The following is a 12,836-nucleotide window of genomic DNA, read 5'->3' as shown; positions in this document are numbered from 1 at the left end:
AAACTACCTCACCGACCTGACACCCAAATACCACCCAAAACGCACTCTCCACTCCTCACAAGACCTCCTACTCTCCAGCTCCCTGGTCTCCAGGACTTCCCCCATCCTCTGGAACTCACTACCCCAATCCATCAGACTGTCACCTACCCTCCTCACCCATCTCTTCAGGGAAGCCTACCCCGCCCTCACCTAACAGCCGATCTCCTCCACTCTTTCTACCACTCCATCCCCCACAGCTATTTCCTCCTGTACCACTATCCCCTCCCTCCTAGATTGTAAGCTCCCAGGATCAGGGCCCTTGAACCCCTCGTGTATTGCATTGTTACTGTATTGTCTCCCATTGTAATGTACAGCGCTGAGCAAACTGTTGGTGCTATATAAATGCTGAGTAATAATAAGAAATAATATAAAATATGATAAATAAATTGAACCCCAACCCCTATCCCTAACTCCTATAAAAAAAAAAAATAATAATTTGCGTGTTTGAGCATTTTTTTAACCATATTTTGTTGCATGTTTGAGTGGCGTTCTGCTCAAATTCAAGAATTAAATAAAAAGGAGTAATAATAAATCAAGTAGTAACAATCATAAATGAATGTAACCCCCAAACTTTAACCCCCAACACTTCGGAATTGTACCAAAATAAATCCAGCAGACACACGACAGTGTTACAAAATCTTGTATTAATCGTCTCCCTTCACTTCCAATAGTATGCCGATATGAAATATAGCAATGATTTGTAGTAACGTGGGAGAGGAAAAAAAAAAAAAAAAAGCATAATAAATACATTGTAGCAAGTTCAAATATAATAATATGGGAGTCTCACTGTTCACAACATGTGAAAACTGTACACTAGCACAGAACAGCATTTTTCAAAACGTCTTCCAATTTTTTTTTTGTTCTTTTTTTATATATATATATATATATCGTAGAAGCTTAAATACACAAACGTGCTAATTTCATAAAAGACAACGTTTAAAAAATAGGCATTGCATGGCAACATTTATAACTAGCCAAAAATATTTTTTTTTGTGCACGATTTTTATACAAGAAAAACAAAAACAAAAAAAACAGGACTGGCATGCATTGACGACAGAGGTATGCCTGAATACAGCATGCCGAAACAATAACCGATCAGGAGGGGGGATGGGGACAGACGGACACACACACGCGTCTTCTATTAATACGGGGAGGAAGAATTCGGATCAATACGAATAACAATCTTCTCATTTTTCTCTGCATTCCTCCCAGAGGAATATACACATACAAACGTTGAACACCCCCCTCCCCCCCCCACCACAACCTCCGGGCCGCCCGGGAAAAATAATGGCCGCAGAGTGCCGCCGGGGCGACGGAAAAGAGGTTAAAGCAAAGAAATACGAAAAAATAAAAAGTCGCTTTGCAATCTCTACATGAGTTCTAGAAAAATTAACTTTTTAGTGTGGAAATTACAACTCGAGCCGTGTGCAAATTCATCGTTTCTGCGTGAGAATAGAGACTTCGTCAGGCACGTTTCATTGAAAGAAAACAAAAATGAGCCTCACCGTAGCACAACGCCCCCCTCCCCCGCCCCGTATGGATGGGACTGAACTTCCATCACCAGACTCGCTCCCAGGCAGCTGCGCAGGCTCTTGAAGAGCCCACCGGGGCTGATTGTAGCGGAACACTTAAGTAGAACCAAGACACCAGCCCCCATCTATGTCCCTACGGGACACTATGGTAGGTCAGAACCACGTCCTCTTGACAGCAGAAAAAAAAAACAAAACAAAAAAAAACAAACCATGGCGGTTCGCCCATTGGGCGCCAGAGCCGATCGTTTTACCTCCATTCCTTATATGAACGTATACGTGAGATCTGCGGATCAGGATTGAGGTGGGTAGTCGTGTTCTTGATACTTACCTTCCTAGAACCAAGAGATCTTCAGCCGCAGGGATCGGAACCACAACCGAAACTTCATAAGGTTCCATTCACATCTGAGCGCTGAGTGAAAGCGCGAAAGGGGCGGTGCCATTGTTAACAGCTCCTCAAAGCGTCCATCAGATAGGAGTTTTTGCGTCAAAAGTACCAAAACCTGCTTTAAGGAAAAAAAACACCCGAAGATAACACCCAAAAAGGCTTCTTTGGCGCATCTTTCAAATGCCCGGAATGCACTATGACCTCTGCCCTGCCCGGGCGCCAGGAAAGCACTTCAACCACCACCCTGCCCGGAACGCACTATGACCTCCGCCCTGCCCGGGCGCCAGGAAAGCACTTCAACCACCACCCTGCCCGGAACGCACTATGACCTCCGCCCTGCCCGGGCGCCAGGAAAGCACTTCAACCACCACTCTGCCCGGAACGCACTATGACCTCTGCCCTACCTAGGCGCTCAGAACGCACTTCGACCTCCACCCTGCCCGGAACGCACTATGACCTCTGCCCTACCTAGGCGCCCAGAACGCACTTCGACCTCCACCCTGCCCGGAACGCACTATGACCTCTGCCCTACCTAGGTGCCCAGAACGCACTTCGACCTCCACCCTGCCTGGAACGCACTATGACCTCTGCCCTACCTAGGCGCCCAGAACGCACTTCGACCTCCACCCTGCCCGGAACGCACTATGACCTCTGCCCTGCCCGGGCGCCAGGAAAGCACTTCAACCACCACCCTGCCCGGAACGCACTATGACCTCTGCCCTACCTAGGCTCCCAGAATGCACTTCGACCTCCACCCTGCCCAGAATGCACTATAACTATGCCCTGCCCTGAACGCACTATGACCTCCGCCCTACCTAGGCACCCAGAACGTACTTCGACCTCCGCCCTGCCCAGAACGCACTATGACCTCCGCCCTACCCGGGTGCCCGGAACGCACTTCAACCTCCACCCTGCCCGGAACACACTATGACCTCCGCCCTGCCCGGGCGCCCAGAACGCACTACGACCTCCTCTACAATTTGACACAGCAGTCATGAGAATTTTTCACTTCTCCAAAGAAAATGGAGCGATATGAACAAAAATCAGAGATCAACGTATCCTTCCAACCAATCACAATAAATGGGCCACGTACGACCACTATTGTTCCAAGGACTACGTGTGAGGTCAATCACAAACAATCCGATCGAGGATCAGTAGATGTGATTGGTTGCCAAGCATTTGGCAAGAGCGCCAATCTGAGGCAGGCTGGAAATGGCGCCAAGTCTCATTATTCAAAGTTCCCTTCATAGAATCCGCCTGAACTCCCTACGCACCATCAAACCCAACTTGGAGAAACGAAGATTTGGATGAAGAACGATTTGATGAATGAGGTCTGTGATCCGACAGTTCACTAACCTACAACGATCGTTATTCGCCAACTCCATCCTTCACAAATCAGAGCCATCCAGAGCAGAGAATCACACAGACGAGAAGAACGGTCAATACAGGTCATATCTTCATGAATGAGCCTCATGTGTCTAAACGCAAGCAACACAATTTTCCCAACTTGGAGCAAACATATCTATGGTGTATGGGGCCATCTCATAATGAGGCCGCACAAGAGGAGGTCAAGAACTCTCAGGCACAAGATGACCATCTCGGGGCCAATTCACACTACGTGGTAATGTACATAGCAGGTGCATGTTGGGGTGCAAATCCACAATGAGCAGTATACAACGCATCTGTGTACAGCACATGGCAGGGGGTTGTTTTTGCGATTTACGCCTAGTGTACGTTGGGAGCCATTAACGCACCACAGAAGTACAAAGGACACAATGGGCAGACAGGCGTAGTTGTCGCAGTCATGAATTTCCTAAATCTTTATCATCTGGTAAAGGCCGCGCACATATTTTGGTAAACGTGCAATTTTCCTGATGGAGAAGGCTGTTGGCATTCATGAAGAATCTGTACTACAGAGGAACAGGCCACCACTTTGGCAAGCACCGAATGTTGGATACGTTTGTTTTATGAATGTTCGATCTTCCTCCGAACACATCTTTCAAAGTTCTCTGGAGCAAAAAAAACTTTCAAAACTGCATATGGCCTATATCCAGTTCTACACATCAAAGGCTTGGAGACTGGGTGGACACGGCAATAACTGCCCTCCATGTTCCTGAATTCATGAATCACTTGAGATAGCTGGGGGTTTTCTTTTGCCCATCTAGGCAGATGGACTAACCCAATCACACTGGGAGACTTTTAAAGCTTTGCGGGAGAGGAAGTGCACACAACGTTCCTCAAAAAATGGCCATCTGGTTTACTAAACCCATCAAGGTCCATTGTGGGCGATATTTGGTGGAAGATTGAAATGCAATGAGATCCCTCACCTACAGTACTGGTCCCCCAAAAAAAAAATTTTCTTGAAGGTCTAGTAATTGTTGGTTACATCCAAGTGGACTTCTGTGATGTTGAAGATGTTTCATAATTACTCCCAGCCACTTCTTCAGTTCCGAGTGTCAGGAACGTCCCCCAGCATTTATAGTCATACAAACACCCTCATCCAATCTCCAGGAAATGTGTAGATGCCAACCGCTCACCATCCCCCATTTATAGCCACACAAACACCTTTCATCCAATCTCCAGGAAAATGTGTAGATACCAACCGCTCAACATCCCCCATTTATGGCCACCCAAACACCTTTCATCCAATCTCCGGGAAATGTGTAGATGCCAACTGCTCAACATCCTCCACCATTTATGGTCACACAAGCACTTTCATCCAATTGGAATGTGGGGATAGCAACTGCTCAACATCCTCCACCATTTATGGTCACACAAGCACTTTCATCCAATTGGAATGTGGGGATAGCAACTGCTCAGAATCCCCCACCATCTATGGTCACACAAACACTAAGCCTATCTCCATGGAACTTGTAGATGCCGAATGTCCAAGAACAGGATGAGAGGTGTAAAAATTGTGGAACTAACCCCTGTTCTACTTACACCATCCCATCCTTGGTGTTAGGAGTCTGCATAGGTGTTAATCCTTCGACTCACATGGCAGGTGTACATTTTTGTTAAATGGTGGGGGTGGAGATATTAGAACGGCACTTGATGTGGAAGACAGATTATGTTGAAGGCCATCCTTAAAGACCGATACCATCCAGAAGTATACAAAGAATATACGCAAACTGGGAGGAGTCACTGGTGCATACCAAACTATTGTATCCAACCAATCAAATAAAAACCTGGCTTAGACTCTGCTCAGAATTTAGCATCTTTTTTTTTTTTAAATTACATAAATTTTGTTTTGGAGACTGAAGTACAGTCCAGAACTACCATATGATGTTGAAGGCTCCTACCACTGTTCAGGGATGGTTGTTCTAGTTTGACGTAGATGATCTCTTTCAGCCATGTGAATAGGATTAACACCTATGCAGACTCTCTGGCACCAAGGATGGGATGATGTAACTATAACAGGTGGGTTCCACATCTTTCACACCTCCCACCCTGTTCTTGGCCAACCTATCGCTGCCTTGACACATTCCATGGTGACTGGATGAAGGAGATGTTCAAGCTGTGTGGATATAAATGTTGGTGGAAGTTCCTGACGCTCACTGAAACGGAAGTGGTTTGGAAAAGCTATGAACAATCTTCAGCATTACAGAAAGTCCAGTTGAAGGTACTCTAGATACACCACGACATGGATCAGTGAGGTCTTTCCGTGGCTTCTTTTTTGGATAGTTGTGAGGGAAGGGTTTGGACGTCTGGCTGCTTTGGTTCTTTTGGGTTATTTTCTGTCCCAGTGATGGGGTGTCAAGGGGACAAGATGGGAAATCTCCTCAATGGGGTCAGAGGCAGCAACCAAACACCTATTTTAGTAGAGCCGGGAAGGGTTAGGTTTTTATTTTTACTGCTGCCCGTGTCTTTCTACCCCCGTTTCTTATCAAGGAAAATCTTCCCATTGTGGCCGCAGACTACAACAAAGACCTCACAGAGGTTCTAATGGTTTCCAAGGCAATCAAAAATTTGGTTGGATCAAGGTATTAAAGCAAAACTCAAAGCATAAAAATAAAAATCGGTTCCCCTAGTCCCATCCCCCACCCCTGGACATCATACACTCTATCCTACTTTTCTAGCAAAATACAATTTTTCTTCACAGAATGTACTGTAGCATTCACATTACCCATTCTTCTCCTTCCTGTCATGGAGTTGGGAAAATATGATGTAAGGACTACATGTCCCAGAAGTCTGTGATTCAAGCTGCTGTGGGTGTGGCCACTGCTGTTTGAGCCAATAGAAAAGACCAATAGCTGTTGCATCATGGGGGAGGGCCTTAAAACACCGCTGCAAAACTCAATGTAGCGCAGATGGAAGTTCCCTCAAACTATTGCCGGAGGAGAAGACATGATGGGGCCTGGAGTGCAGAACATGGAGCTGTACAGGAAGAACACGAGTGGAGTCCGGAGCCCCCTGCAAAGATAGCCAACAAAAAATCCAAACCGGAGTTGTGCTTTAAGGAGGTCCAGGTAATCTCTGCTCATTATCTAGTTCAGGTCTCGGAGTCGGTCATTTCCAATGATGGAAGGTCATGGGCACCTCCAGACATCATGTGGCTTCCACAGATATTTCCGGGGATCGATGACGCAGCTTAATCCATTTTTAACAAATGGTTAGACTTAAAGGCCAACTCCACCTTTATGACCAGGTTTCATATTTAGGGTGCAACATGAAATATTCAGTCTGCAGCCCCCACCCCCAAACCGCATCCCTCACTCCACTGACTAAACATCTTATCCCCACCGACTCTTTTTTTTTCCCCCTAATTCGGCAAGATGCTTTTTTTTTTCAATGCTCCTCAGCTCCATCTAGTGACAAATAACCAACATAAACTGGATCAGGAAAATACCGCTTTATGGCCACTAGATGGAGCTGAGGATCAAAGGAAATAAATACATCTTAGTGAGAAGAGATACAATGAAACAGTTCTACAGAACACTGAAGAGAACTGGCAAATAAACAGATCGCGCAGTAGCAATGGTTACATTAATTTGCCAATTCCCACCAGCATTCTCTATAATTATTACATTGTATCTTCTAAGATGCATTTATTTCCTATGATCCTCAGCTCCATCTAGTGGCCATAAAATGCTACTTTCCTGATTTCATGTAGGTTTGTCCATAACCAACATATAACAAGGATGGAGTCAGTCAGGAAAATACCACTTTATGGCCACTAGATGTAGCTGAAGATCATAGGAAATAAATGCACCTTAGTGAGAAGAGATACATTGTAACAAGGCTGGAATAAACCTGTCCGGGTTAGAAACACACGTGCCAACAAAGGTGCGAAGAATTGTTACATTGTATCTTTCCTTACTAGGAAGCAGAAAAATCAGTAAACCTCAACTCTCCTCTTCCTCTCCAGGGATTTCCAGCTCGGGCTCTTTTTGGAAGCGAATGTTTCCAGCCTGGGACATGCTGCCCGGGCAGCGGCAAGGACGATGAAAGAGCGACCAATGGTGGAAGCTACGGATGCACTGAAATTTCGGCCACCGAAACAGACACACCGAAAACAGCTCCATCTGCATTTTGCCGATAGGAAAAATGTAGCAGATACAGGTGCCGATACAGGGGACTGTGTGTACTGCAGATGTGGGAGGGGTTAGGCTGAGAAAGGCAGGAGCAGAGTGGCTGTCACTATAGGTCGGTGCCAGTTTTTAAATACAATTACCGGCTTTTTTTTTCTTCACTATAGCTCACAGAATCAGCTGTCACTTTCCCCCCCAGGGAAAAGAAACAGTTTCCTTTTAGTTTCTTTCCCGAGATAAAAAAACAAAGTTTCCTTTAGCTCCGGGGAAAGTGACAGCTAGTTCTGTGAGCCATTATGAAGAGAAAAAAAAAAGAAAAAAAAAGAAAAAAAAAAGCGCAGGTAATGACATTTCAAAATCGGCACTGACATGACAGCCAGTGAGGGAGCCTCTCTGTAGGCGCCGCTCCTCTCCTGCCCCCCTCTCTGTAGGCGCCGCTCCTCTCCTGCCCCCCTCTCTGTAGGCGCCGCTCCTCTCCTGCCCCCCTCTCTGTACGCGCCGCTCCTCTCCTGCCCCCCTCTCTGTACGCGCCGCTCCTCTCCTGCCCCCCTCTCTGTACGCGCCGCTCCTCTCCTGCCCCCCTCTCTGTACGCGCCGCTCCTCTCCTGCCCCCCTCTCTGTACGCGCCGCTCCTCTCCTGCCCCCCTCTCTGTACGCGCCGCTCCTCTCCTGCCCCCCTCTCTGTACGCGCCGCTCCTCTCCTGCCCCCTCTCTGTACGCGCCGCTCCTCTCCTGCCCCCCTCTCTGTACGCGCCGCTCCTCTCCTGTCCCCCTCTCTGTAGGCGCCGCTCCTCTCCTGCCCCCCTCTCTGTAGGCGCCGCTCCTCTCCTGCCCCCCTCTCTGTAGGCGCCGCTCCTCTCCTGCCCCCCTCTCTGTAGGCGCCGCTCCTCTCCTGCCCCCCTCTCTGTACGCGCCGCTCCTCTCCTGCCCCCCTCTCTGTACGCGCCGCTCCTCTCCTGCCCCCCTCTCTGTACGCGCCGCTCCTCTCCTGCCCCCCTCTCTGTACGCGCCGCTCCTCTCCTGCCCCCCTCTCTGTACGCGCCGCTCCTCTCCTGCCCCCTCTCTGTAGGCGCCGCTCCTCTCCTGCCCCCTCTCTGTACGCGCCGCTCCTCTCCTGCCCCCCTCTCTGTACGCGCCGCTCCTCTCCTGCCCCATCCTTTCACAGACTGCCCCCCACCCCCTCCCCCCTACAAAGAGGGCCTGTCACTCATATGCTATATCACAGACTATTTGTCCTCTATGTGATAGCAATAAAATCATTAAAAAAATAAAAATATACTTTAAAAGTAGAAAAAAAAAAAAAATAATTGGAGCCTCCCCACCCCCACATACACAGACATTTCGGTTCAGTTTTCAGCCACATGCATTCTGAATTTTCGGTTTCGGCACCAGAATTTTCATTTCGGTGCACCGCTAGTGGAAGCTCAATTAATAGTGAACGGGGGGTCTGAGCAGCCAATGGAGGCCATGTATGGAGGTTCAGCACTTGGATTGGATGGCATCCTTCACAGGCTGGGAAGCGTATAGAAGAAAAAACAAAAACAACAAGAAGAACGTTGGAGGCAATAGAATGTGTTACTCCGGTATAATCTGTATATAAATATATATTTCAAACACTGATATCTCATATTCCTTGGCTTCTCGGAGGATCCAATACTGTACATATCTGACCCCTGCGAGGGTCAACAGGGTCAGAGTTCTAATGAAAAAAACAAAAAAAAAACAAAAACAAAAACCCGAACATGGTAAAATAAAACGCTGAAGAACACGGATGAAGAACACGGATGAAGGCCACGGATGAAGGCCACGGATGAAGGCCACGGATGAAGGCCACGGATGAAGGCCACGGATGAAGGCCACGGATGAAGGCAGCGATTTTTGCTTCCTGCAGGTAACAATATCCCCGACACTTTGGGGTAGAATACTAGAAATATGCAAAGACCACCGACGACGACACGCAGCAACCAGAGCCGGCCGCCGGATCTAACAAGGCGGAGCAAAGGGGCCGCGGCTCACGGCAAAACCAATCGCGGCGCTTTTCTAAACGGCATAAAGAAAGCCGCTTGCTCATTGGCTGCCATGAGTTCCAGCCACCGGCAGGTCACTCTCCGTCCAGGGGCGGACTGACCATTTGGAAACCCGGGCACTGCCCGAGGGCCCGGGGTCAGTAGGGGGCCCCATGAGATGCCCCTGGTACCTTTTTCATAGGCTTTTTTGAGTTTGGGCAAGGACACGGGGGCCCCATGATCCCCTATTGCCCGGGGGCCCCATGAGTTGTCAGTCCGCCCGTCTCCGTCTTAATACCGCCTTATGATCCGTTCACATACCGACGCACTAAATGTAAAAAACGGCAAGCAAAAAAGACTAATCCAATAAAAAGCAGCAACTTTTTTTTTTTTTTGGTACATAAAACGAGTATTTTATATTTTTTTTTTTATAAACCATTATGGATCGCAGCACCAGAGATAAGGCAGAAAAGTCGGTAAAAGCAGCCAGCAAAATACTCCATGGAAAGCTTATGGTACAAATATTCAGGAAAACCCGGCCTGCAGAAATCTGGACGGAGCGGATTATGGAGGCGACCGTCAGTGAAGACCACATTTCAAGGCCATTGGTAGGTCCAGAGATGGAGGAAGTTCAAATGATGTGTAAAACCTTGACTTTTTCTTGAGGAGTCAGGCTTGGCTCCACCCCCTCCCAAACCTTCACAATAAAGGAAGCTTACAGAGTTTTAAAAAAGGTCAAAAGAGGTGGGACCACGCCCACTTTTTTGGGGGGGAAAGTCAAGATTTGTGTCTAGGTTGGGGATCTCCTCACTGGACATGCGACCTTCACGTAGGTAACGCTGCTTTTGCGTTTTCATTATCACACTCAATGCGAATGAGGAAGGCGGGGGGCGGGATTGCCTTAGTGCAGTTACAAGGTCAGTCCACACAAAAGTGAAGATTCCATTTTGGCCGGTCAGATATCGGCGCGCAATAATATTCGGAGACTGAGTCAGAAAGATCCGGCCAAAGACTTGGTGCCAGCGGTTCGCTGCCGTCTAGCCACACGGTGGCGTCACACTTGTGAAGTTCTGGGTTTAGTCCCGCGCGTGATTTTGGGAAAACCTGGAAAGTCCCTTAACTTCTGGATCTAAGGTAGGCCCCTCCCCCACCTCCATTTCCCAAATTTTCTCTGATTCAGATTCTTCTTCAGCTCCACCCACACTTGGCGTCTCCCTGCAACCATCATGTACAATGGTTGCGTGTGACAGAAGGACATATAGGGGCTTATTTACTAAACATTCGTCCAGCAAAACCACGTGTACATTCGTTCTGTGCCAACCAACCAGCTGTTGTGCAAATGCGGCAAAATCAAATGTTCTTTTCTGGTGGAATGTTCTTCAAGTATTATGGGCAGTAGGAAAGTTCATTCATAATGAACAGAGTGAGTGTAACGGAACCGGACCCAGACTGCACTCGGGTATTTCCGTTAGACTCCCGCTTCTCCGTCCGAACACCGATCCACGGACACCACCGCTGACCACACAAGACTAGACGCGCCACCAATCTGTCTGAACACCGACCCCACAAGACTAGATGCCACCAATCTGTCCGAACACCGACCACGGACCCCACCGCTGACCATACATGACTAGACGACACCAATCTGTCCGAACACCGACCCCACAAGACTAGATGCCACCAATCTGTCCGAACACCGACCACGGACCCCACCGCTGACCATACATGACTAGACGACACCAATCTGTCCGAACACCAACCACGGACCCCACCGCTGACCATACAAGACTAGACGCCACCAATCTGTCCGAACACCGATCCACGGACACCACCGCTGACCATACAAGGCTAGACGACACCAATCTGTCCGAACACCGATCCACGGACACCACAGCTGACCATACAAGGCTAGACGACACCAATCTGTCCGAACACCGATCCACGGACACCACCGCTGACCATACAAGACTAGATGACACCAATCTGTCCGAACACCGACCCCACAAGACTAGATGCCACCAATCTGTCCGAACACCGACCACGGACCCCACCGCCGACCATACATGACTAGACGACACCAATCTGTCCGAACACCGACCACTGACACCACCACTGACCATACAAGACTAGATGCCACCAGTCATGAAGGAAACCAGGAAATAGACTGCTTTATTTTAACACAGATACAAGATATACACAAACATTCAAGGGAACAACCCCCCCCCCCCCCCTGTATAGGGACACAGGGCGGGGCAAACCAAATCTAGCAACAAGAAACACGTCAGCAGACACCCCCCACCAAGCCAATACACAAACACATACATCCCATAATAGTTTGCTCCCAAGTAAGACACATAATAGAACAATGGGATGCACCACATGGCAGTAAACAATGAACAACCCCCACACCCCACCTATACATGTCTACACAATATTAGGACACTCCACCCTGCACCCCTAACAGGCACAGGGTGACTTACACATAGGAGGGATATGGGGAGCTGAGACAGGGGTCTCCCCACCCCTCCAAAGGGGGCTGTGTTCCATGGGCCCACCCAAAGTCACTCCCGTCACAGTGAGTCAGGAAAATACCAAATTATGGCCAATAGATGGAGCTGAGGATCATAGAAAATAAATGCATCTCAGTAAGAAGAGATACATTGTAACAGTTCTAGAGAACACTCGGTTCACCCCGCCACGACTTGGGGTCCGACTTATGAGACCCCCCCAAGTCGCATGACATGTGAATTCCCATGTTAGTCAATGAGAGCCGCCTTAATTAGCACTCCTGAAGTTGCTCCGACATTAGAAAAGGTTCCTGAGCTGCTTCAAGGCGACTTCCATCCGAATTTTGCCCATAGACTTTAATGGAAGTCGCCTCCAAGTCGGATCCTCATCTATATTGATGTGATTTGGATCCGACATGACAGGAAGATTACCCAGCATTCCCTGAAAGATGCTTCAAATTCGCACTCGAGTCGCCTGGCAAAGTCGTGCAACTTTCAGGCCGTAGTAGTGTGAACCGAGACGGAGGGTGTCGGCTAATAAATGGGGATCCTATAGTAGCCATAGTTCCATTTATTTGCCAATTTCCTTCGGTATTCTCTAGAATTGATACATTGCATCTCTTCTAAGATGGCCACTAGACGGCGCTGAGTATCACAGGAAAAAAAATGACATCTTAGTAGGAGATACAATGTAACAATTCTGGAGAACACTGGAGGGAATTCACATATAAATACAACCATACAGGATCGGCATTTATTTTCCAATTCTCCACAGGATTCTGTAGAATCGTTACATTGTATCTCTTCTTACCGAGATATATTTCCTATGATCCCTA

General features: G+C 48.1%; 1 long non-coding RNA gene across 1 annotated transcript; it reads right to left on the bottom strand.

The window, feature by feature from the left end:
• Window positions 1-664: 664 nt before the first annotated feature.
• On the bottom strand, window positions 665-7,925 carry LOC149428746 (uncharacterized). The gene is made up of 2 exons (XR_016310685.1): window positions 2,772-7,925; window positions 665-2,680 (listed from the first exon to the last, which is right to left on the bottom strand). It is a non-coding gene; the product is annotated as an uncharacterized LOC149428746 (long non-coding RNA).
• Window positions 7,926-12,836: the final 4,911 nt, after the last annotated feature.

The sequence above is a fragment of the Staurois parvus genome, unplaced genomic scaffold, assembly GCF_062004578.1.
Source record: "Staurois parvus isolate SC_StPar_1 unplaced genomic scaffold, SC_StPar_1.0 ptg002990l, whole genome shotgun sequence".
NCBI classification, from domain to species: domain Eukaryota; kingdom Metazoa; phylum Chordata; class Amphibia; order Anura; family Ranidae; genus Staurois; species Staurois parvus.
This window is presented reverse-complemented; position numbering and strand designations above follow the sequence as displayed.